Here is a 27,023-nt window from a genome sequence, read left to right as displayed (position 1 = left end):
GGCCAAAGGGAGCTGGAAAGAGCCGCGCAAAGCAGCACTGAGAAGAGCCACGCTTGGGATTGTGCACTGAGAGGAAGGAGAAGACCAAAGATAAACGGGTGGAACGCATCCGTCGGCTGGCAATAGAAGCGCGCTTGAACAGGACACGTTGCCAGGACGGGGGTGGGTGGCCGCGGATCGAGACTAAGGATGGAGTGGCAGCCAAATCAGGGAACGCATCCCGAGAGCACGTCGTCCGCGGAGATGGAGCAATGAAATCACAGTGTGTGCAGAAGCTGGATATGTTATTGTATCATGGCAGGCTCGTGAGAATCAGAATATTTATTTTTCCTAGAAAAATCCTATGAGCTATGAAGCTCTTTTTCGCAGACGTCCAGTAGGGGTGGGTCAGAAAGTTACGACGACAAACAATATAAAACTAAAACTATTTGGGGTGCAGAGTATAGGAAAGGTGAGCGCATCGCAGAGATGGTGTCAGCTTGGGAATGCCTCCATCCAGCACCGGACAGATCACGGCCCGTGATGATGACGATGACGACCGCACACTTTGCTCGCGCGCGCAGAGTCAACATCGACACCCCCTTCTCCCCCCCTCTCCCCCCCATGGCCGTTGCTGCAGGGGATCACGAAGCGTCTGTCCCGCTGTAAAGTCTTAATGACGCCGCAATGTAATTTGCACGGAACAACAGCAACAAAAAACCTCGCCACTAAACAATGTGTCGTCTCGTTAGCCGCGACGCTCCGCAGTAGCGAGTCATTTATTCGCGGCTGATGGGGCCCCGCCGTGCTTCAAGAGTCGCGCGCCTCCTGCCCGCAACATGTGGCCACACATCACGGCGTCGGTTTAACGGGGGGCCGGGCCTGCCGATGAGATCCAGAAGGGATTAATCCAGTCCAGAGTTTGCCTACTTAAACCAAGAGAAGATTAAAAAAAACATCCACAAGTGGGGAAAGCTCCGTGGTGGGAAACTTCAACGCATCATGCCGGACAATACGCGTGCGTAGCCCAATTACACATCCTAAAGGTGTGATGCAGCACGACCCGCTACAATCTACGCAGTGGCATCAACTCACCGCACTCGAGAAGGCGGTTTAATCACAGCCAGGAACCACTTCGACATCTCTGGCCTCCTATTACCTCCGATAAGCACGGTTGTCTAAGTGCGGTGCGAAATAAGTTCAACATGCATCCATACATGGCCTGTGCGCTCTGAGGAAGGGCCATTGCACAACAATGTTATTGACAAATGTGTTCAGTTTTTTTGTAAACGAGTCTGTGGGTCTCCATCCGAGTCTCGTACTGCATATGGGTTTCCATTGAAGTCTATGGGTCTCCGTATGACTCGAAGCCGCAGGGTATCTCTACGTAGCCTCGTTCCCGAACGAAGGTCACAGCACCCGGAGCAAAACGCGAGAGCATCGTGCAGAACAACACGCGGCACGACCGCGGGGAACTCATCGCGGGCAGCGTAATTCGGCGCCTGCCGCGTAACAAACAAAAAAAGTCTGCCCCCCTTGGCTGGGGGACGCTGGCGCTGCCCCGCGATGCCACCATGCGCCCGAGCCTCGTGACAAGTTACGATGGAAACATTTCGCGGTGCGTGTTAATAATGTCCTCGGGCGAAGAAAAAAAACAACACAAACCTTCAACCACGGGCCAATTATTTATTTATTTTTTATGGTGGCTGCTGCTCCCTTTACCAAACGCTCTTCAACAAAAGAAACTTTCCATGCCGACTTGGGGGCAGGGGTGGGGGGGAACAAAAACGTTGCTGTCGAGCCACATGAAAGCGGAGGCCTAAATCATTCCACCAGTCAATGAATAACAAGCCGTCGCCGCTGTTCCCCCACGACCGTCTTTCTCTCTCCGAGAACTGAGATCCAGTGACTCACCCCCCCCCCCCCCCCGTTTATAACCAAAAGAACAAACTCGCTCCTGAATTTACCGCTGCCTCCCGCGGAGCTTCGTTACCGAACCGCAGCACCTGCTGGGTGTAACTTTTGCCGTGTAAAGATTTGCAGTATGACGAGCACGTGCATACCCATAGACCCGCCAGCGTCGTATCCCCTGCCGGATGATGGGGCCTGTAATGCGAAGAACATCGCTCTCGAGCGGGTCAGCAAGTGCCGCCTCCTACTGTGTGGACCAGAGATCACTTCAAAAAGACCTTCAGAAGTAGTTCTGTGATATCTGCTTCCATGGACTGGCCTCACATGGCGGGGGCGGGGGTAAGGTTGCGCGCGCTTTGCAACAGGTAACAGAATATCCGAGTGGATTTTCTTTGTCTAGTGACATGACATCGATCGGGACAAATTGGGGCAAAAAAAAATTTGGCGGGATATTTTTTGTTTGTTTTCAAGTCATCGATATATTATTCTCTTTTCTAAACGGCGAGCGACAACTCTAAACATCCTAACGATGCACGGAGTGGGAGAGAAGCAGGGTGGCCTCCGCTCTCAATGCGCGACATTAACGGACGCGACACACGCGCCTCCGACGAAATCAGCTGGGCTGTGCCCAATCTCGTCGGAAGCCAGAAGCTAAAGCAGGGACTGTGGCCGGATAGTGCCCGGATGATGGAGCCACCGGCGTGTATGCCAGGTCGCTACAGGCCGCGGGCACACGTTGTGGGCAGCAGATGGCAGTTCACAAAAAAATCCATCGTTGTACTGCACCCATATGTTCTCCGCCGTCACAAATTGGGACTAACTACAGTGGTAACGTGTGGTCAAATACCCCGCTGACGCGCATGGCATGGAGCGACCCTAATCCAGCAGTGGGTCGACAAAGCGCTCTGAATGTACGCACGTACGTGTATGAAATACTGGCGGAGTTGACTATGGCTGAGACCACTCGGTACAGGGCAGCACCTTCCCACACGCCAGGACACTGAGAGTAATGTCCAACACTTTACAATCACAACAATATTTGTAACTCTTAAGACCTGATAATTTAGTAGAACCAAAGTTTCATATTACGGGATTTTTTCGACCAAGTCACGAAGAGCCTTTAACATGGGCATCATTACCAAACTGGTATTGAAGATGGATTAGAATCCAAGCAATTAATTACCAGCCAATGTCTCCCATTTCAGCTTAACAAGATTATCGGCACTTTTCACCACAGGCAATTCCCATTCAAATCCATTAATCTAGAATTACGAGTTTCTGCTCATTTTCACCAGAGCAGGAAACACAAAGCTTATTTGTGTATTCTCTGATCTAATTACAAGGTAATTCATACTTACTTTAATCTTAAGCATGAGCAGCATTATTGACCGAGAGCTCATTACCGCACGTCATTTTAATTATCTCCTTAAAGGAAATGCAAATTGCCGTGCCTGATGAAGGTGACCCTCGTGCAGTGGGTGCTTACAAACAGAGTGCAGGCGACAGATGGCTAAGCGCACTTTCATTAAAGCACTTCGAGCGCGCTCTAAGCATCGACAGAATTCTGCAGGTGACTGCAACTCTTTTTTTTTACCCGTGAGACGCCACGGGAAGATGGAGAAACGACAGCAAAGGGTTCAGGAGCGACGAGGATGGGGAGGGAAAGGCTACACAAGGGCATCGACCCTTGCTGCTGTTGCTGCTACACGGAGGAGTGAAGTCTGTTTCCACAGTGGGCAGCGCCAGGGAGAGAGGAGGCGTTCAGAGTGGGGGTGGCCATGCCATGTGGATTACGGGAGGCTTGAGCTGATTTAGTTAGAGAGCAAAGAGATATCACATTTGGGCAGCTTTCCCAGCTCTTCCATTAATAATTAACTTTCCTAAACTCCGGTGCGAAAAAGTGCATTCAACATACGCACATACATATACGTACATAGCGATCGAGTGTGTAGGCTCTGATGCAGCACTGGGGCTCATAGGCCAGAGGAGGCTCAGCTACTGGGCTATAGAGCCAGGGGCAGAGGAGGCAGACAAAGGACCGAATTTATTCCTTGCACCAGGGCCACTGCCTACCACGCCGCTCACCCCCCCCCACCCCCCTCTCTCTTCACGCGCGCCCGACGTGAGGCTGTGGCGCGAGATGCTGCGTCGTGAAGAGTCCAAGGTTTGTCTTCAAGGCGCACAAACGCTAATGTCATCACTGTAAGCTAAACCAATATTGCACTGTCCGGGTATTTGCTGTGGTCAGCTACATTCCTGAATATCTGTCAATGTAATAATATTAATGACTTACAGCACTTCAATAGTAACCATTTCAACGTGACCTTTCTTGCCAGTATTAAAATATAACAATAGGTTTAACCCATTCTGGCAATAAAACAGTTCTGTCAAGATGTTAAAACACCAAACAGAATCCTTTTTCAAGGAGTCCTGTCTGCATTAACCACACGCATTACTTTTGGTGAACATGTAAAAAAAACATGCTCTGATTATAATATATGCATTGTCTTTGAAACTGATTGGTCCATAACCATTTCGCACATTGGATGGTCGAGCCATGTTTATCGCGCAACACTATCGCGATGACGCTACTTTGCCAAGTTATTGCTCGATTCGTAGGCCTCCCCACACACCATGTTAATGATGGAGGGATTCATATTCTTGGTTCGGTAAAGTCACGTAGAAGGGAAACAATAAAATAATAAAAAATATAAAACAATACAATTATCGTGACGTTTCGACTGCTGTGGTTTTCACACCTGATGATGATTGCTTGTAAAAACATTATTTAAGAAAATTTGAAACTTTTTTCTAATTTTCTTGCTTTGGTTTTCACACCTGATGATGATTGCTTGTATTGCAGTCGAAACGTCGTGAAAATTTTATTGTTTTATATTTTTATTATTTTATTGTTTCCCTTCTACGTGACTTTACCGAAAGAACCAAGAATACGAATCCCTGTAGTCACGAAAGCTTTAAATCAAAATTTGGTGGAGGGATGTTTGGCCATACTTCTCCGTAACAGTCATAGCGGGTTGATGAAGGTGGAGGGCGGGAGGCCGGAACCAGCTCACATTACTCGCCTCCTGACGTTAGCCGTGGGCAGGAATCAAACTCATGTCACCGGAGTCACAGTGCAGTGCGTGGACCACTGTCACACAAATCGCTCCACGCCATCCGCACAATTTCGTGGGAAGGAAATTGAAATTGCACGCGAGAATGAAAGTGGTCGCGACTGCTAAACGGCGCTCTATTTCATAACGTTGCCCTCAGACCCCGAAGCAGCTTGGTAAGAAATGAACAAAATAAATTTTGCCAAAGAACATTTTCCTGGGTAGTACAAAATAAATTAAGCAACTAAAAATGTGTTACAGCTGGGTTTCGCTCCATTCTTATCGCATAGAAGGTGATCACGCAGCTGCTATGCTTCAAAGATGGCCAATAGTCTGCCACTATGGGGGCCACATTTCTCTGTCATCTTACCCATTTTTGCCGGTGCACGCGGTCTATTCTATTTTAATTACTTTCATGTCACGGGACCCCTTAACGTCCGACGTGAAGCAGACGGCGGCGTATTTGTTGGTTCACGCAGCAGCATTAACCAGCGTGGCCACTGGGTTTCGAACCGCGAGCCTGTGCAGGAAGGGGGGCCAACGCACGACCCCTCGGCCGCGTCACCGCCCAAAACTCGGGAACGCAAGCGTCTCTGATTGAACACCGCCTCTCATTCTCAGTGCCCTCCAGGCGACGGCAGGGAAAGTGGACGGTGTGAGGCCCCAGTGGCCACACCAAAGACAACGATGACGCACGCACGCGCCGGGGCTAGGCACGACGGTACGCCACACTGTCAATACACCGATAATAATAATCAGAGTGCTAATGACAGCGATGGCCGGGTCATTTACCCACGAAAGCCTCATTGAGCCTCAGAACTCTTTTGTAGAAAGGTACTGCCGCAATGAGATGTTTAATGAGCGTTCAGCTTCACCGGAGAGCCCGGATAAAGTCCACCAAGCGTACGAGTGGGGCGACACTCAGCGCTGCCAGCTCCTGGCCTACCACACCAGGCAAGCCCTGGCGGTCACCCATCAGTGTATTAACCAGGCACCATTCTGCTTAGCTTGCAATAACTGACAAAGTTGGGTACGTTTAGGCTCAATTATGGTGATTTAGCGACATGAGTTTGATTCCCATCCACGGATAACATCAGCGGTAACTGGGATCTGAACTTGTTCCGAGTCTCAACGAGGTCATCTATTATATGGAGGAGTGTCGGGTGGGCGGAAACGAGATGGTGAGACGGTAGTGTCCCACTGTACGTCAATCAGATCTCAATCCTGCGCTGTATGAAGGTCTCCCCCACACCCTGTCATTCACGGATAGTTGTCTGTACCATACTTCACCATGCAAGTCAGTGCGAGTTGGTGAAGTGGAGGCCCAGGACCGGTTCAGATAGGACTCGGCGGTGATGTTGGCCGTGAACGGGAATTGAACTCAGGTTGTGAGGTTCATGGAACGGTGTGCAGGCCACTGGGCCGGCGCTTCACCCGCTGTAAACTGAGGCACTAGACCTCATAGGACGAACCGTGGAAACCTCCCCAAACGTAGCTATCACCTCTATGGGACCTTTTTTTGGCAGGATCAAAGTATGAAGAAAAAATAAGAATAGGTTTTACCCTTTCTAGCAATAAAACAGGAAGTGTTAAGATGCTCAAACACCAAGTAGAAACCTTTTCAAGTCTGCATTAACCGCACGTACCTGTGGCAAAGATGCAAACAAACAATGCTCTGATAATTTTTGATGCATTGTCTTTGAAACTCATTGGCCTACACCAGAGACAGCCTTCTTTATGACCTTTTCTCACTGCCGGTGTCAGACCAGAGAACTTCAAAAGGCAAACAGTACAAGGACTTTTCAAGTGTCAGATCATTTATAGCTCGGGTTGAGCAGTTATATCTATAGATATAAAACCTATTATTATTATTATTATTCAAACGTAGCCAGCATCGTTGGCTTCAACGCTGCAAGTCGCCCGGTTGGCTCCGGTGATTGGTGCTCTATCGGAGCTCTGAAGCTTTTCCATTTTTTTGTGTTAAATGTTTAGCAAAAATAAACGTTTGTATAATTGTTCGTGTACACATGATTTTTGGCGAGCATTTTCTGGCCTGCTTTTTTTTGTTTGTTATTTATTTTCATAACCGTGGTGTTTGCTTTTACTGAAATTGTGTTTTGTGCTGTACATTGTTGTTTGCCATCCAGGTCTCCGTTGCAAGAGAAACATGAGTATCGTGGGCTTAGCCGAGCTATAAACTATAAACTACAGAGTGTGTATGCGAGTCCGTGTATCTACGTGTAATTATTACTCATTATTTACGCTTATTTATCCAGGATAGCCTCACTGAGTCTCCAGGACTATATTTTTTTCAGGAAGTTCCTGCCAAGTTGTCACAGGAGGGGCCCACAATTGAGATGCGCTTCCCAATTAAATAATTTGCGTGTACTTTTTTATTTTTCAAATTTGGCAAAAATTGTATCATCTTCACACAGCGGCCTGCTCTTCTTCAAATTACGGAATGGACCCTTTAGCATACACCGCGACACAGACGTTGCGTATTTTATGGTTTAATTCATCCGCAATATTATTCGGGGCCGCATTTCGGGTTCTAACCGTGAACCTCTGCAACAATCGGCACGCTGCCCTACGAACTTGACCACCATAATTTGAATCCCAGCCATGGGTAACGTCAGCATTGAGTGGCGTCTGAGCTTGTCCTGGGCCTCTCCTTGGTCGACTCGGCCTTAACTGAGTACCAAGTACAGTGTGTAAACATCAGCACTGGGAAGGCAAAGGTGGCCGGGCGTGGTGCTGGCCAGCCACCTACTCGCGTGCCATGCCGGCCTTCGTAGGTGCTCGCTAACGGCACTTTCCCCAACAGTCTGTTAAGGCGACACGGGGGATCTTTCTGTTTGCTGTGCGTGATTAACAAATGGTCCAGCGCTGAGAGCAATCACCCAACTGGAATGACAAGGTGTAGCAAACGTCGCACACTGGCTATCAATTGTGCTGCAAATGTTGGCCAAAAGGGGCCCTGTAATTCCAGGATTTAATAGCAACCGTGGTAAAACACATTTTGTGTCAACAGCGGCGTAGCGTGGTTGGCATGAGCCCTCATGCGAGGAATGAAATAGCCCCCCCTCCCCGAACCCCCTCTGTCTGAATTCCCACCCCTCTTTCAGAGCCCGGCACCTGGGCCCCCGTGGCCCATGGACCCCAGCGCGGTGGTGACGTGCACCTTACGCCTGCGCACTCAATAAGTATGCCACTGGTTTGTCAGCGGTTACATCTGGATAACGACCCGATGTGATTATCGTGCGGCCGCCCACACAACCTCACGCCGAACGGGCGCGTCTATCAGCGGAAGTCATTAACTCGTTCGTTTTGTGTTATCCGCTCTCTCTCTCTGCGTGTCAGTAGCCCGGGGCCCTTGCGCCAATTGTTTTTATGACAGATATTTATGATATCCACCTGTCAGCATGCAGTGACCTCGTCCACACAGACGGATGTTGGGTCTCCAGAGCTCACAATCTCATTGGACGTCTGGTTTCATGTCCCGTGAAAAATGCAGTCCTCCAGTTTTTCCTAGACTTTACTTTTTATGAAGGTTAACCGACCTCTTTGAACGCATTGTTCCGGCAGTGGAGAAGACATAGAAGAATGTTCCATTTTAAAGACATTCTTCATCAGCCATGATCTATCCAATGCTAGATGAAGGCTTCCGCGAACTCGTCACCATCTCTCACGGTCTAGCTATGCAACAACCCGTCTATTTCCTGCACGTGAGCTGATTTAATCACACCATTTCCGTGGGCGGAGGTCCTCTCAACCATACATTCCCACCGTTGGTTGCCATTCCATGATTAGTCTCGACCACTGACCATCGTCACACATCCAGAGACGTGTCTTACCCATGCCCACTTAATTTCCTAGCAGCAAATTGGATGTCTGCGCCACGCATATGTTCTTAAATCCACGTGCTCCTCTTTCTGTCTCTCAGCGTGCAGCTGTCTCCCTGCACGCTTCTCTGCGCACTTTTCTTCAGACTGTGTGCACGGAGATGAAATCCCACGTGGAGATGGAGCGACACAATCAGCTCGCGTGTGGGCAAGGCCGCGAGCAACGGCGACAGCTTGGGAAGTTCATCATCCAGCAGTGGACGCATCATGGCAGTCGACGATCGGTGTGATAATGATGATGATAGATGATATTTACATTGCGTGGAAATTGAAACTGTGGCGAGACTTGGGAGGCTCAACGTCGACTGCCACGGGGTGTGAGAGCTGTAATGAATGGCGTGCGTTGCCCCGGCATGCCGTTGTTTTTGTGCGATCCATCGCCACCGCGCAATGAATGATTGGCGTCGGATGACTGCGCGAGGGTCGCGGGTAACACCCGGCCGAGAGCGACGCCAAACCCACGCGGAGTCCGGGACAACGCCCAGCACAACAATACCACATCTGCCGGTGCCAGCAAACAAAGGGGTGGTGGGCGACGAGAGAGAGAGAGAGGGGGGAGGGGGGGCAATGTTATTTCGGTCCGGTGAAGAAACGCGCCGCGGTGTGAAAACATTACCGCTCTTAACGTGAATACTAAACACGCACGGGTGTGCGCGTGGTTTCTTCTTCTTAATGTAGCGGTGGAAATGAAAACATTCACTCGGCTTACGCAGTATGCTGGGACGTTGCAACAAAACAAAAAAACGGAACGCGCGCGAGTTCCTACAATGGAACAAAATCAGAGACGGCTCGTTGGAGTTTGCACAAAAGTCAAAGCGCAGCTTTGGGCTGGACGCGTCGGGAGGAGAAGGGGACGGCCGCCGGGGGCAACGAGGCCGAGGACGGAACGGCAGCTGAAGGAGGGAGAGCACACGCCAGCTCGACCCACCACGGGCGTGTCGGGCACGATGGCATGAGCTCGCGTGCAGCGGTGAGACGCATCGGGGCATTGCAGTAACCACGGTGACATTAAACGGGGAGGCTTTCGTCCAACAAAGTGGTAGAATGACAATGATTTTTTTTTACCAGGTAAGGCATCAGGGTCAGGATCGAACCCACGACCTCCTGTATGCCAGGCGAGGTAGTTAACATCTCACCACTGTGATGATATTTGAAGACACATCATGTGCATGCTCGTCGCATCTGAGCGCGAATAAGGACAAGATAAAAAAAAACGTCAAGTATCTCTCTTCTGCGTGGAGCTACCTCTCCCTGGTGGGAGGCTCCCGTCATCAAAGGTCACATTCGCATTTCGCGAGGTCTAATTGGGTCTGGATTAATGGAGCAATTCAAAACCTGCACGGCCACAACCTCATTTAACGAACGACACCCCTCCCCCCCGCTCCGTAATAATAGGGAAGCTCAATTAAAAAAACCGTCGCATTACAATCTTCGAGGCAGCTAAAACTTACAGCGGGCGGGCCTGTCAACGGTCCCACTTTAAGCGGACACGAGAAGCAACAAGAGAGTGAAGGTCCAACACGGGGACGCTGGCCATACTGAGAGCGCGCGCGCGCGATTTAACGAGTCGGCTTCACAAGCAACGTGCATTCAGATGCCAAGCCGAGCCAAGGCGTTCCTTACACTGTACAGGCGACTTTTAGACATCATCATCATCCTCCTCTCCACCCAGTAAGCATGGAACGCAGGGGTCAAATGTCGGGGCAACGTTGGTGCAACGGTTCCAGCCACATGTCAACGTTGAACCAACGTTGACATTGTTTACTGGGTACTCACAACCTGAATGGAAACTGAAGGCGCACGGGATTCATCAGTGGACAAAGCAGCAGCAACAGCAGCAGGAGCAACGCACGACCCATTTGTTGCTCAAAGAGCCGAACAAACAACACGCGAAGAGCATCATCATCAACTTACCGTGCGCGCGAGTTCCTTACAGCCAACGGCGAGCGGCGCTATTGCCGGAGCCTCCCCGGTAAAGCCACGCTCCGCTCTGCGCCTCCCAATCTTCACTCCGCATTCTTTTGTCGAGTCAAATGGTGGCGCCTACCAACTCGGCAGGGAAACCAGGGACGGGGGGGGAGATTTATGTTTATTTTCAGCTTCCAAAAAAAAGAACGCCCACGCGCACCCAGAGGCATTTTCGCAGCGATCTGCAACCGCCGCTTGACAGCGGCTGCGATTGAGCCGATGGATTTTTGTTGTTGTTGTTGTTAATGTAGTGGAGGGAGGGGGGGCGACACAACAGAGGCGTCGGTGTAAAAATTCGAGGCGGTTTGGTTGCGAGGGTTTTCTCAGAGAGACGTGCAAGTGACTGGGTGCTGTTATACAACGCGTTACTAATAGCAAACAGTACTTTTCATATCCCCCATTTATTTGTTCATGTAAATGAGTGAGCCGCGTATTTTCTGCGTCTGTGTGTGTGCAAGCTTCACACGCACAAATATTTGCCCTTCCCGTAAAGTATCTTGCACTTTTAATAGTTCTCGAGTTGAATTTACTCTGCGAAGATTGTTTTCAAAAGTAACAATGAATAATATCCCTCAGCGATGATTTCCGCTCGTGGCGCGTGCTGTTGCTCGGCACGATGTCCGACGTTTCGCTCCACGTGGCACACCTTGTCGGCCGACGCGCGCCACAACTCAAGCACGCATCGGAGAGCCGTACAGCACCTCCGGGCAAAACCTCCACGTTAACCATTCTTAGTTACGGTTTTTATAAGACCCAACGAATGGCTTCAGAGTGTCATACAGAAAAAAATTGTCATCTCTAGTTCACCTCGCATATCCTAGACAATAAATAAGGTTTTAGTTTATTTATAAATGGAATAATCTAAGCGGTCAGGTAGAGCGTTCCAAATAAAACTAAAACACAAATGTCAGCTCAACGAAGTGGCTTATCATCATCACGTGGACATTTATGGCAGCCAAATATTGTGAACGTACGTTTCTAAATGTGGAGATAGAACCGCCGGAGGACCCCGGAGAAAAATCCACGCGCCCACGGGGAGACAGAAAAGCGCAAACTCCACAAATACCCACGACCTCCTGCATACCAAGCGAAAGAGTAAACATCTCGCCACCGTGGCGCCCACATCTGAGGACAGAGGACCGAAAAATCCCGAGCTCCGAAACTTTTTTTTTGCAGAAAACGTGGCCGACAACCGTGCCAGCCTTGGGTTGTAATTTATCAAAAACAGACCTTTTTGCAAACACTCTCGAAACGCCGGTTTACAGAATGGCGAGGATTTCCTCCGCGCCGCCCCTCCTTCACTTCCTGTCGCCCCCCCCCCACCACCACCTCGCATCGTTCGTTGGTCACACAAAGCGAACTGCAGCTGCTATCTGAGCGCGTGCTGCATACCCCGAGAACATTGACACGCAAGGCCAGGGCAGCATCCCCACACATCCATCGCAGCAACAGATAAGAAATGTCCGCGACGACCAGAGGTGGTTCCATGGGGTCAGAGAGACGCATTAAGCTCGCATTGCTCTACTGAGAGCCTGGGTTGGAATCTGGGAATTCGGCCACCCGTGGTTCAGCAATGTAACAATTCCTGCAGAGGTTTTCGCCATTGGGCTCTACAGGCTCTTAGATGTGCTATGTTTTTATCGGGATGTTCTGCGTATTGATGACGTATGTAGAGCGAAACGTCGGACATCGTGCCGAACAAAAGGGGGCACAAGGATCTCGAGTGCGAGCGTGCTGATGATCTCAGCTCGGTCACAAAATAACCGTACACAATGCCATTGAGTTAAACTTCGCACCTCTGATTAGCGCGGTTGGCTACGTACGGTGTGAAAGAAGTTCAACATGCATGCGTACAAATTTGCGTTTGCACTCAACGTTACTAAATCGCAGTTCTGAGAATTATATCAGTTTGGCTGTGATGTGACGTGCGCCACTATTTATGGAGAGGTCGGAGTCCACAGGTGGTGGTGGTGGTGGTGGCTGTGCTGCTGCACGTGGCTGCCTGTGGTCCAGCAAGCAGGAGGCAGCAGCAGCAGCGGGGGTTGGTGGATCATGCTGGGAATCTCCCCGTGGGCGTCGAGGAGGTGCCCCTGCATGGCTCGCCAGGAGAAGACGGTACAGCAAATGTGACCCAACATCATCTGTCCTATCTGTATGCCGTAGATCAGTGATCCTCACTCATTTTCGCTGATAAGACATCAACAATATGAGGGCCGCCATATATTTGAAATCGTCGGGGGTTTGACAACAGCACGATGATGATGACGATGGGGGATGTTTTCACTTTTTTGTGTATTGTCGTGCGGCCGCACGTCAGTGGCCGCACTAAAATCCACCAGGAGGCCACCAGTGGCCCGCGATAGGAGGGGGATGCCCCCTACACCAAGCGTGGATTCCCTTCGGGCGCTCCGGGATCCATCGACGCGTGTTAACACTCACCAGCCATTGGTTGGAGACGCCTGAAACCATGCGCCTCTGTGTGCGCGTGTGGATTGCGCGGCGTTCGTTGGTTGCAGTCGCATACATGGCAGTGCCATCTCAAGCGCTCACTGCTCTCGTTACGAGCAACGTTGTACCCGCGGTGTGACACACCACGGGTGGGGGAGTCAAGGGTGCGATGTGTATGAAAAGAGGGTCGAGAGGGAATGGGGAATAAGAGGAAAGGTATGGAGAGAGATCTGAGAAGAAGGACCAACGGGGCAGGAGAGATGAGGAGAGGGAGGAAGTGGCTACACCAGGGCCTCGACGCTGCCTCTGCATTTACGGTGAGGTGGTGTGGAGAGGGGAGCGATTCAGAGTGGGGGGTGGTGGGGAGAGGGGAGGGATTCAGAGTGGGGGGTGGTGGGGAGGGATTCAGAGTGGGGGGGGATTCAGAGTTGGGGGTGGTGGGGAGAGGGGAGGGATTAAAAGTGGGGAGGGTTTCAGAGTGGGGGGGGGGGGGATTCAGAGTGGTGGGTCGCCCACACACAAGTCGCCTGATTTTACGGGAGGCTTGAGCTCATTTAGATAAACAGATTCTTTGTCAACGAAATTTCTGTGCAAATCTCTTGGACAGTCGTTCTTGGACACCCTGGGTTGCACTGCTCCGCAACATTTACGAATGGATTCGCCGTCCCGTGATCTAATACCCATAGCGCGGCAGGGAGTACAATCACAGCGGCTAAAACGTAATGAAAAAATATCGAAAATATTATTATTTGAAGAGATTAAAAATCCATCCCTCGCTCACCATCACCATCTGGATTTAGCCAAAGACACGGCCTTCTCGGGGTCAGTGACCCGAATGGACGCTTGCAAAGCAGAGCACCACCCCCTCCAGGCTGCTGCATTATTTAGAGGCGGTAATAGAGTCGCGGTAAATAACGGCGAAATAATGACCGACGTTTTAAAATGTTAAAGCTGCCACAGTTCAAGAGCCACCAAATCCATCTGACCCCGGACTTGCCACGCACGAGGCATGGTTTTTGCTATCTCCGCGGTAACACTCGCACATCATTATCGTCGTCGTCAGCCATGATCTATCCACTGCTCGATGAACGTCTCACTGTATCGTCTCCATCCCTGGTTTAGTTATACTATTTTAATATCTGTATTTATTCATAATCGCGAGTGCAACCTACCATTTTTCTACGGAGCCAAATTCTCGATTAGACGTCGTCTAATCTCGATTAGACGTCGTCTAATCGAGTCTACTTTTGTTACGTTTTGTAAATATTGTATTCTTAAATTGTTATATGTGTAACCCAGAGGGGCACCCTTGCGTCCCGAAGGAGTTATCTCATTCCCGGCCTAAATAAAGAGCAACTCGCACCCACGCAAAGGTCTCGTCGCTCCCCGCGTGCGCGCTAACCCCGCCGCTCCATCTCCGTGATGGCTGTGTCCAGGTGACGTGCGGTGAGGTCAATGGCTGGGGAGGCACTGGCTAGTGTCAGAGCCAGATTCACACACTGAGGGGGGGGGCGTGGCCTCACGGAGGGGGCGTGGCCTCACTGATGAGACCAGCGAGCCTAAATATCTTAATACACAATACGTGAAATAAGTTACCTGGAGTATGGAAGGCGAGGACATTAAATGAAGGGGTCTACAAACATCCAGTTTACTGAGGGGTTGCACAATCAGAGGGGAGGCTGAGCTCGTCGCTGCCTCACCTCTCGTCTCTTCCTGTATTTGCCGCGGAGCTCCGCAAATTTGGCGATTTTTGACTCTAAAAATGATTGGAATCGTACAGAAACAGCTATTTTGATTGGAGTATGACAGTTGAGGAAGCCCCTGCCTCCCCTGCCTCCCTTGACCGCTCTGCGCCTCCGCGTGGCGCCGCAGCACACGGGGACAGCGCAGCTGCGGTCACGTGGGGCGTCTGGCACGCCAAAGCGCGGCCCCCAAGCGCTGCTCGCTCCGCATTTGCTCCGCCCCCTCCATCACGGACCCCACTTCATTGTCTCACGTTTCGCTCGTCCATGTAGCCGCGGCTCAAAGATAACCCTCCCCACCCCCCCCGGGTAAACTTAGCAGGCTGTTGGGACAAGTGCTGTTAGCGAGCACCTATTAAAGTCGGTACACGAGGGGGGTGGTTGGTTAACACCACACCCGGCCGCCTTTGTCTCTCTATTGGCGATGTTTACACACCGCACCAGGTACTCATTTAAGGCTGAGTCGACCTACGGGAGTCCCAGGACCGGTTCAGATAATCGTTACTGGTGTTGGCCGTGAATGGTAATCGAATCGCTCACACACATAAACACGTGTATGTACCGTATATACAAACACGTGATGTACCGTATATAAAATCAGGGATACATTTCACTCTGCTCGGTTTGGGTCAGCAACCTGGAAAAAAATTGTTCTACGTGCCCGGTGCACCACCTCCGGTATACCTCGCGCTATGATAAAGAGCAACAAGTTATCACGGCCACAGCTGCCACCGCTGCTGCCACCGCTTGTGCTGTCTTGCCACAGCGGGTCGGCCCCTGACGTCGTCCTAAGCCATCGCCTTTCCGTTTGTAAATCCCAGAGACGCAGGCCGGAGACAGACTCCTCGACTTGCAGCTGAGCCTGCCAAGCAGCCAGTAAATCCACCGTGATTGTTATTGTTTTTGTTGTTGCAAGTACGGCTGGCCCCGCGTTGCTCCCGCTATGTACTTTGGCACAATTGGGTTTCCCTGCCAATAGCGCCGGTAATGATTTTTTAACCCACTTCATGACAACGCTAAACACGTTACGACAAACCACCCCCGATGATGCATACGACAGCGATTTTAGATATTGCACTCCTCGCCGTCGGACTAGGCCACCCTGTGGCGTGCGAGAAGCCGCACGGGCGGTCGTGAGACGTCGATCTGTGTCCCATGTCTATAGCCGTGTGGGCGAGCCACTCAGGGGTGGAGGGGCAGAACCTTCTAGAGAGACGCCCTCTTTATCCCGAGCGCAACTCGATTTGGGAGGATTACAAAGACAAAGAGATGCCCCCCCCCCTCCAATTAGAGCATTTAACGGTACTGTAGGAGCAAGTGCTGTTCGCGAATAGCACCTATGAAGGCCGGCACGGCACACGAGGGGTAGTGGGTGGCCAGCGCCACGCACGGCCGCCTTTGTCTCCGTGGTGTCGATGTTTACACACCGCACCAGGTACTCATTTGAGGCCGAGTCGACCTAGGAGAGGCCGAGGATAGGTTTAGACAATCGTCACTGCTGTTAAACGTGAGCGGGAATCGAACCCCGATCGTGGAGTTCGTAGCGCAGCGCGCTCACGCAGACAACTACGTATGTGCCCGGTACACCACCTCCAGTATACCACGGCTGAAGCTGCTGCTGCCACGGCACAGCGCTGGTGCTCTCTTAACCTCCACCAATCCCATCAGCTGCTGCACAGTGGACACGCGACCTCCAAGGTCTGCCCTGACAGCATCCCACACCATCTGGCATCCGCTCTGTCCCCTTTGGCCGCTGAACTCATGGGGGAGGGACAAATAATGGCAAATAAAGACTGCACACAGCTAGGGGAGGGCATCATCAGGCAGTGGATCGAACATGGCTGGTAATGATGCCGATTATGGCTGGATTTTTGGTCCGGATTTCTCCAGAGATTCCTTCGACAATGAAATGCTCTCAATTGGCCAAGCATTCTGATACGGGACCATCCCGAAAAAAATAATTTGGTGCTTGGTGAGGCCTTCATATAAATCTCACGTTATTCCCATGATCGTTTGAAAAATATATCAGTAGTTAGAGGAGGAAATTTCACGGATATATGTTGTGCATATCCTGGTAGCGTGGGGAACACCTCATGGACTCGTCGGTCCTTGAGGCCCCAACAACAGCCCGGATGTCCATTCCCCCACACCTCGATTAACGCGGAAACGCTGCATATTAACTCGAGATGTATAATGTGTCGAGTGATCACACTGATTGACAGTGGTGAAGTGAGACAGAGAGAGAGAGATTGAGTGTCCTTAAGGAATGCAGCGTTGACGATCGCGGTACTAATTGCTATTCTCGCGTGGGCGACATGAAAGACTTTCCACTGACTACTGCCGCCTTGTATGTCGCAACAAATCATGAAATGCACTGACAGATTTCGCTAAGTACCTGCGTTTTGCCGCCAGCGCGGAATCCCCAAATACACTTTAACAACAGGCCGGGCGAGTCTTGCACTAGACACCACAAAACGTTTGTTAAGACGAATGAAAGGTCAATGAGCGTCTTGGCAGCAAAACGTTGTAAACGTCATCATCATCATCGCTGCTGTGTTAAAGGCAAAGGTGCAGCACTGAAATTGCTCGCTCACAGCACTGCTGGTTGAAGTGGCTCGAATGGAAGGAGCTCTCGAGCAGTTATTCTGAACCTCTTTTGGCTATTGCACGACCCTTTGTTGAATTCCGTTTCAACCGAGTAGCCCCTGGCCTGACCCAACGTGGTTCTGAGAAATAAATGTTTGAAAAATTAACATCGATACTTTAACCAATTGTCCATTTTGTGAGGTTTCCTCACTAGCTCGTAACTGCGTGACGTAATGTGTTCGCGCTCGCTGGTCACTCTTGGAACCCGACATTGTTTAAGATCAGTGAGTTTAGAAAGGTATTTTACATTACTCTAGATTACCATATGGATTTCTATTTTATCGTTGTTATTTCATACGAGATTATTTACCAAAGACCCTCACGTACGATATAATGTCACACATTTAGAAATCACCTAATTGGTGATTTCGAACACGTACGACTTAGCCATGTTTGTTAAAGTACAGAGTTAGCCTGATTACCTTAATCTAAATTGTCTTAGGGTTGTCATTGTTTGACCTGCATCCCACTGGGTTTTTTGCACACAGCATTGATATACGGTGTTTTTTTTTCTGGAAGACTTTTGCTGTTTTTTCCCTGGATTTTTCTGTTGCGCGTCGTCACTTAAAGATGTTCTTTGTTCATGTTTTTATTTGTCGCGGTTGCACCCGAGTCAAGAGCCGCATGGTTCACAGGGCTATTCCTAATAAATGAAACTGAACTGAAACTGAACCTCACGTACCCCCTGGGACATTGCCACGTAGCCCCATGAGTCCTCCTACCCCTGGTTGAGAGCCTCTGATCGAGAGTTCCCCATCACACGTGGCCTGCCTATCAACTCACTGTGGTGTTTCCACGTATATAAGATTCAGGTCGAGACACACGGGGTTATTTCATTTGTTTTAACGCTGGCATTGAAACGTTTCAATTGACCGAAGACGAGCGAGTTCAATTCGTTTTCATGTACGCTCAATAAGGCGGCTGTAATCTTTAACAAAAAAAGTCCTAAATTCATGCATCGTGCTGTCATGTAAATGGAAGTCAGTTTGAACGTTTGTTACAATAACAGGAATAACCCGATGTGATTTGTGGAAATAAACCCGATGTGCACTGACTGGTGGGCCACCCTGCATATACGATGTGACTGTACTGTTCTGTATTTGACAGTCACGCAATCTCCTCTCAAACGAAAGCATTTTTATTTGATTGCCAATTGACTTACAAGGTCATTTCAAACTCCCCCCCCCCCGTCTCCTTAATGACGGAGCACAGCGTGAATGGTATTTCCCTACACATATTTGTGTTTAATGATTATCCACGGATACTTATCCGTTTTCCGACCCTCGCCTCAACTATCTCCGGCAGCAGCCAGTGGAAGGAGACATCTCGGAGCCAGCCTGGACCCTTCCAGCACTCGCGACCTTGCAGCGTGAGCGCAAGGTCAGACGGAGCCATCGTCCTTCTCCCATCGTCCTTCTCCCATTGTCATTCTCCCATCGTCATTCTCCCATCGTCCTTCTCCCATCGTCCTTCCCCCATCGTCCTTCTCCCATCGTCATTCTCCCATCGTCCTCCCATCGTCCTTCTCCCATCGTCCTTCCCCCATCGTCCTTCTCCCATCGTCCTTCTCCCATCGTCCTTCTCTCATCGTCCTTCTCCCATCGTCCTTCTCTCATCGTCCTTCTCCCATCGTCCTTCTCTCATCGTCCTTCTCCCATCGTCCTTCTCCCATCGTCCTTCTCTCATCGTCCTTCTCCCATCGTCCTTCTCTCATCGTCCTTCCCCCATCGTCCTTCTCTCATCGTCCTTCTCCCATCGACCTTCTCCCATCGTCCTTCTCCCATCGTCCTTCTCCCATCGTCCTTCTCCCATCGTCATTCTCCCATCGTCCTTCTCTCATCGTCATTCTCCCATCGTCCTTCTCCCATCGTCCTTCTCTCATCGTCCTTCTCCCATCGTCCTTCTCCCATCGTCATTCTCCCATCGTCCTTCTCTCATCGTCATTCTCCCATCGTCCTTCTCCCATCGTCATTCTCTCATCATCATTCTCCCATCGTCCTTCTCCCATCGTCCTTCCCCCATCGTCCTTCTCTCATCGTCCTTCTCCCATCGTCATTCTCCCATCGTCCTTCTCTCATCGTCATTCTCCCATCATCCTTCTCTCATCGTCATTCTCCCATCGTCCTTCTCTCATCGTCCTTCTCCCATCGTCCTTCTCCCATCGTCCTTCTCTCATCGTACTTCTCTCATCGTCCTTCTACCATCGTCCTTCTCCCATCGTCCTTCTCCCATCGTCCTTCCCCCATCGTCCTTCTCCCATCGTCATTCTCTCATCGTCATTCTCCCATCGTCCTTCTCCCATCGTCCTTCCCCCATCGTCCTTCTCCCATCGTCCTTCTCCCATCGTCCTTCCCCCATCGTCCTTCTCCCATCGTCCTTCTCCCATCGTCCTTCTCTCATCGTCCTTCTCCCATCGACCTTCTCTCATCGTCCTTCTCCCATCGTCCTTCTCCCATCGTCCTTCTTTCATCATCCTTCTCCCATCGTCCTTCCCCCATCGTCCTTCTCCCATCGTCCTTCTCTCATCGTCATTCTACCTTTGTAGTCTTCGTTGGTCTACTTGCACTGGCTGCCAGCTTCACAGAGGATTCAGTTTTAAATCCTGCTGCTTACCCACGAAGCTCACCACCTTGCTCCAGCCCACTTCATCAGAGGCACGTGGCCACACCCACAGGCCCACTTAAAGGTCTTTAAGATCTGGGGGTGCAGATCTCCTCTGCGTTCCCAGCTCATGGAGGCTTCGGTCGATGGGTGACCGAGATTTTTCCTGTCCCGCCACCAGACTGTGGAACCTCTCTGCCACGAGATCTCAGGATCTCTCTCTCTCGAGTCTGTGGACGCTTTGAAAATACGTTCTGAGCATTTTTTATCGTTATTTTTATGATATGTTTTGGTTTCTTGAGTTATTTGTGTTTGCTGAGGTTTATCGTGCAGCGCTTTGACATCCTCCATGAAAGGCACTTCATGAACGTATTCGTTGTTGTTGTTACAACTACGGGCTCAGAGCGCTCGGGACACCACGCAAGGAGGGCGAGACAACGGCCTCGACGCAGGCCCCACCTCGGAACCCCCCCCCCCTACTTCGATGGACCTGCCACGGATGACGGTAGGTCTGCTGTGGACCGAACATCGCCACGGCAGGGTGCGGCCGGACATCTGCGACGCCGGTGGGCGATGACAAGCAGCACGGCACTGCGGCTGCGGCGATCCAAAGGCGAAAGCGTTCCCGGAGCTCGCTTCGTTCGCCTGGCACCATCTCGAGAGACGTTCACAAAGTCACTCCCGCAGCACTCCGCTGGCTCAACAAACCTCCACATCAGCAGAGGACGCCGCTAATCGCCGTGCCGTACAAAACAAGGAGTGCCCCCCCCCCGCCCCCTTTCCGCAAAACAGCTGAACCTTCTTACGAACACACCGGGTCACGTAGCGATGAAGCTCTTTTTGAGCCCCCTGCAGTTTGTGCTGTCGACTCCGTTGCCCCTGTTCAGGTCCGGGCACAAGACCTTTCTTTATTTTTGTATTTCCCTACAATTGGCAGGGTTCTGCCGTGGTTTGATGGTTAGCACACTGAACTCAACATCTCTCTCCTCTCAGTATGTGACGAGTGTTTACCTTAGTTCTCACAATCCGAGTGATGCCGTGGAACGCGACTGAACGTTGGAATTTATAAGGCCCCTTGGGCTCTCGAAGAGAACTTAGAACACGAATAAAGGCAGATGAGATAGCAAACAAGTGCCCGGCCACCCACACACACACACCGCGTGCCACTGCCAGGTGGTAGCGAGGGGATGCGTGATTTTAAATGGTGTGGTGAAATGGTTAAACATTGGATTTGCAATCCAGAGGGTCGTCGGTTCGATTCAATCACCCGGCGCGTCAGCTCAAACCATGGGCAGGTTCCTTGTATCACCCACCTCTGTCCGCCAAGTAATTTACATTTAGTAGTCGTCATGCCAAGCGACGGACATGTCTGTGAAGTCGGGTGTTTCGGGAAAGCGCCTTCCCCGAATGTGTGCGGGGGGGGGGGTGAATCAGAGGCGTCTCAGAAGCAGTTTGCTTCTACGGGCTGTTACATAACACGGGCTGATGCGTTGCGCTCCACGAGAGATCCAGACGGATTCTTAGGCTCACGATATGACACCGATAGCAAAATAAAAATGCAACTCGAAACAAGGGACAGACATTTGATGAGCTCAAATTGCACTTAAATATTGGTTTGGTACCCGGAGGTGGAACGAAGATGGCTCAAAGGTTGGCGCACTATTCTCGAACCCCGGGGACCCGAGTTCAATTTCCAGGCTTCTCTTCACGCCAGTGGCAAGTGGTGTCTGAGTCGGCCTTGCCAACGCGCACTGAGCACCGTGGCGAGTAAGATGGTGCCGGCGCGGTGCGGTCAAACAACCCTCACAGCCAAACCGGCTCGGGAGAGGTCTTCAACAAACTATCATTGCGATAGAGCTGTACGTTGTTATCATCATTTGTGAGCACGTTATTTTACTGGTAACACGAGAACGTGGAATTTTGGTGGCTTCCAGTGGCTCCGTTCTGTTTGCCTGCGCCGAGAGTGACTGAGAGAATTTTGCAAATCCTCGCCCCATGAATAATAGCTCCGCTGTGTTTTCACGACTCAAAACACACAACGGTCTCCCCTTACAGGAGAATATTATTCAAGCTTTGCAGCTTACACAGTCTTGTTTTGGATCTTGTGGTGTGGTAATTCTATGCGTGGGGGTTCACAATCCCCTATACAGTTGTGCCTCCTCCCTTAACAATAACACTTTTCAGATCTCCGTCATACACTGCTGTATGAAGGCCACCCCGTGCCGTGTCACTCATGGGCGTTTGTTTTTCCGTACTTCATCCCACCGGTCAGTGCCGGTTGGTGAAGGGAGATGGACAGGGCCCAGTCCCGGTTCGGATTGTATCCGTCGCTGACTTTAGCCACGACTGGGAATCAAACTCACGTCGCCGGGTTCACAGTGCGGAGTGCTAACCACTGCGTCACAGGTCACCCCACACGCCTCTTCCCCATGCTGTCAGTCATGGGAGACCATACTTCACCAGCTGTTAGAGTCTTGCTTTGGTTCGTCCATGCAATGGTGATTTAATGACAATTTACTTATTTATCCGGGAGAACTACAATTAGTAATACGGCTCTTTTTTCGGCAGTTTACATTTTAAGATGTTTTGAGCCAATGCTATATTTCTCCTGCCTCAGCAGTTCGCCTGAAGACGATTGCTGGTGTTGCGATCGAAACGTCGTGATTTTTTATTCTTATTTTTCTATCTACGTGACTTTACCGAAAGACTCAAAGAGTACAATGAAAGAGAGTTTACTCAAAAGCGGGAAGAAATCGGGGCACCCGGGGAAAACCCCACGCGTACGAGGGGGTAACACTCTATCCCCGTGCAGAAGGAAACAGATGGCAATATAGCAAGTTTTCTGTACTGCCCTTATCAAAGCGAAGTAGGGTATGGCAACCTCCTCTACTCCCACGGTAAGGGAGTTCCACAGCATATTAGCGATCCGCCACCGCTCACCTCCATAGGGCCAGCTTAGAGGCGTACATCGCCAACCAGCACCAGGCTGTTTAAAGTGTGCCCCGAGTGCCCTCTCCTCCTACTCCCCCTCCTACCTCCCCTCGAGATGGACAGCCCCAAAGTGAATAACCCCCTCCACCCAAGCACACACACCGGTGGTGGCGTGAGTGCACGCACACCGCGCATTTTCCGTCGCTCGCCGCGGACTGAACCATTCGCGTGGGTGAAACGGAGCTCCTCTTGGGATGGGCCCGGTATTCTGGATCGGGCGGAAAACGAAGCCCAAAAAAACTCCACGCTCACCAGAAGGGCTGCGTTACATGTGACGGAGGCCCGGACTGAGAAGAGTTGTATGGGCACCAGGCTTGTAGATATTCAATTGTCTGCCCTCCAATGTTTCACGACCACCTCCGCATTCACGGGGCCAAACGCTCCATTGGTTTTTCACTTCGGTTATTTCAGTTCTGGCGCTTAAACGTGACGTACCAATTGTGAAGGTAAGTCGAAGTTTTAAGTGAACACGACGATTAAAATGTGGCCCCATAACCTGCACAGTAAAAGCACATAGCGAAGCTACGCCTTTAATTACTAAATGATCAATCATAATTAGTTTAATTTGGGTTGGGTCGTGTAAAAAAAAATGTGTGTCGTAAACCCTTCTTCCCTCCTCCACCCGACACAGCCAATTAATAAAGTGTCACGTGACTCAAACGTGGCCGCATGTTTCACTGCTTCAACAGCGCATGGGTCAACTGACGTTTCGCTGGAGATCCACCATCCCAACATTATCGGATTGTTAACAGGAGATCCGATCTCACTCGAGATCTCGCTCGAGGTCTGAACGGGTGCTCATGAAACATCGATGCCCATTTCAAGGTCGCGAGATTGCTCTCCAGCACAACAATGATGAATGACGCATAGGATCTATGATAGTGCTACAGTATAGCATGTCAAACCATCATCAAGCACTCTATCTATATATCGTTTGCGGGGGGGGCTTTGGAAGGAGGCACTAAAAATTCACGGCCCTGGGCTACAGACCCTGGCACCCCCAGACAGAGACCGCTCTCTAAAGACGGCCTCCTTGGGGATGGGCAAGCACGGAGCTGCATGCCACACACAAAGCACGCGCACCAATGCCCGGGACACGCAAACCAGAGCAAATATTATTCCCCCTTTTGCGATGGAAGAACATTTGTCATTTGGCGGGGGGGTATCATCTTTGTTTTGTCCATCACGTTATTTGGCCCTGGTGGCTCTCAGCGTTACACTTGGTGTGTTTTTTGATGAATGATACACGTTGTTTTCAGGCGGTGCTATTATTATGGTTTATTATTGTAACTACAAAATAACGATTTTCAGTCATCAGCCAGTCCGCTGTCACGAAGGCCTCATCACGTTGGTCAGTGCAGGGTTGGTGCATTCGGGTGATGCCCATGACAAGGTCAGATATCTCTGTTAGCCGTGGCTGGGAATCGAACTCAGGTCTCTGGGTTCATAGAATACTTCGTAAACCACTGCGCCATCACCCTACCATTCTAATATAGTACTTGTGAATATTACCACTCCAATGTTATTGCTCTATGGTTATTGCTGATTTTATGATGCTGCCTGAGGCTATCTGCTTGTTGGTTTGGGATTTGTATTCATATCTTTATTTCAGCAAATCAAACATAAACCCCCCAAAGAGACTCATCCCTCGCCATTACTCACTCGCCGAGTGTCGAGGCGGTTATTTCTGAATCGCTTCGGGGCGCCGTCTCCCCGAGTATCGGACCGTGAGAGCACCCCAAGCGACCGTCCCAGAGCACGCGGCACCAGCTGTTGTGGCGGATCGCGTTGCGGAAGAAAGAAAAACCATGCCCACGCATGGAGTCTGCATGCAGCGCATCCCAACGTGCGTTTGGAATCCAACTTTGTTCAATCGGCAGTGCGGCTGCCCACGGATAGCCTTTGGGCAACCCTCTGTGTGTGTGATGTCCGTTGAACTTCTTTCGCACCGTAACGTAGCCGACCGTGCTAATCGGATGTCGGGGGAAAGATAGCAAACTACACACAAAAAGCAGTTAAAGGGAAATGGGTTTTCAGTTTAGATGTACATGATCAATTTGGCCAATTTTCAAGTCCCTAATAGCAACACAACTGTATACCTCAATTAAATTTACATTGCGTAATATTTACGATAGTTATCATGACCTCCCCCCCCCTCCTCCCCATTGCGGACAAACGGGCAGACAAACAGCTAATGCACACAAATGCTTTCAAGCTCAGTCTCCTTCTCTCGTGTTGTGTGCTCCAGAGATTATCAATCAATGCTGGGAGCAGCAGTGATAACGTGTCATCAATTGATGCTCACGCTCCTCGTTAGCCATTCACCCTCGGCTGTAAAGCGTGCGTGGGAGCGGTGTTTTCTGCATCGCAGCCTGCGAACAGATAAGCGATGGTCGCGTCCTTATCGCGGACTTTCCGACGCCATCGTCCTTCGCAGCCCACTCGCCGGAACGAGAGAGCGCGGCTGCTCCGTGGCTCGGCTCGGCTCACCGCCCGTGGCCTCAAAATGCCCCCGCAGCACCAACTATGATGTTAGCCGTCACTTCGCCGCCCCAGCGACCACGGCCAGATGTGACCGATCAGGCCGTTGTTTGTTTAGCGAGTTCCTTAATTGCCCCGATTCGCTGGACACAGACATTCAATATTTACGCAAACTCCCCGACCTGGCATTTCATTATGAACCCGCGTTTGCTCGAGATGTCTCCCCGCGTGATTAACATCATAAATACAATCCGTTCCATCTCAGCCGTCTCTGCTTGCCAGGTATGATTGTCAGCAAGAGGTTGGTGGAGTTAGTGAGGTTTGTGGGATTGGTGAGGATGGTGATCACGATGAGATCGATGTTGGTGGTGATTTTGGAGTGATGAGATGGAACGCTGTTGCTTTGTTTAACCGGTTGGTGTGGAGCGGTAGGAGTAATTTATGTTCTTAATTGAATCAGTATTAGAGTGGTTGTGGAGTTCATTGGTTTAGGAACTTTACTTTAACCAGCTTTGGAGTGAAAGTATGAATGTTGTGTCCTTTAACCGGATTTGGGGTGCCACTTTCTGGAATTGCGCAATTTACGTAACCGGTCGTCGAGTGGGATGAGTGTCGTTTGCTCGGCTAAATGGATTCAACATGGCGTTTTTGTTATCGGCCCAGCGCCCTCCAGTTTGATGTCAGCAGTTTAGGGGGTAGGGCACGGGATGTTCCACAAACCTTTAACCTTCTAAAACGAATGTCTTGACGCTTTCCGAGCTAAACAAGTTACAATACTAATTATACTGTTGTCCCCATTTAGTGAAAGCTTCAGAGAGTCTCACGACATGTTTTTTACGAGGTTCCTGCTACACGGGGATGTTTGTTGAATTCCTCAACATTTCACGTTTTGCTTCTAATGGGAGAACGACCAGCGAGCCGGCAGAAACTCCGCTACCAGGCGCACGAGTGGCATTAACGCTCGGCGGTCCGCACAGACGGGGTCACGAACCCACTTGTTCCTATGATTACTGTTGTTACATTGTTTTTGTAACTTTATTTTGGTAATTCGAAAACATACGGTTAATCTAAATTGTCTTATAGTTGTTGTTGTTGTTGGCTTGTACCACATTGTGATTTTTGCACACAGCGTTTTAATATATTTTTTTGTGTGGAATATTTGCTGGTTGAATTCCAGGATGTTTCTGTTGCGCCTCGTCGCTTTGGGATGTTCTGTATTCATATTTTGTTTGTTGCGGTTG

General features: G+C 50.4%; 1 protein-coding gene and 1 long non-coding RNA gene across 6 annotated transcripts in view; one reads left to right on the top strand and one right to left on the bottom strand.

The window, feature by feature from the left end:
* Positions 1-27,023, bottom strand: part of LOC116942453 (plasma membrane calcium-transporting ATPase 2-like) — a 100,258-nt gene that overhangs the window by 70,070 nt on the left and 3,165 nt on the right. For 2 of the 5 annotated variants that reach the window (XM_032954399.2, XM_032954394.2), the window contains exon 2: positions 10,820-10,948. The exons of the other annotated variants lie outside the window; for them this stretch is intronic. The gene's annotated coding sequence lies outside the window, so the exon portion shown is untranslated. The remainder of the gene's footprint in view (positions 1-10,819; positions 10,949-27,023) is intronic. 5 annotated transcript variants of the gene reach the window in all.
* Positions 11,565-26,010, top strand: LOC142924564 (uncharacterized). Its single transcript, XR_012941674.1, has 3 exons — positions 11,565-13,638; positions 19,018-19,089; positions 20,714-26,010. It is a non-coding gene; the product is annotated as an uncharacterized LOC142924564 (long non-coding RNA).

This window comes from Petromyzon marinus, chromosome 14, assembly GCF_048934315.1.
Source record: "Petromyzon marinus isolate PM22_M1 ecotype Great Lakes invasive population chromosome 14, UKy_Petmar_22M1.pri1.0, whole genome shotgun sequence".
NCBI lineage: Eukaryota > Metazoa > Chordata > Hyperoartia > Petromyzontiformes > Petromyzontidae > Petromyzon > Petromyzon marinus.
Note: the sequence above shows the minus strand (reverse complement) of the source record. Positions and strands in the feature narration are given on the sequence as shown.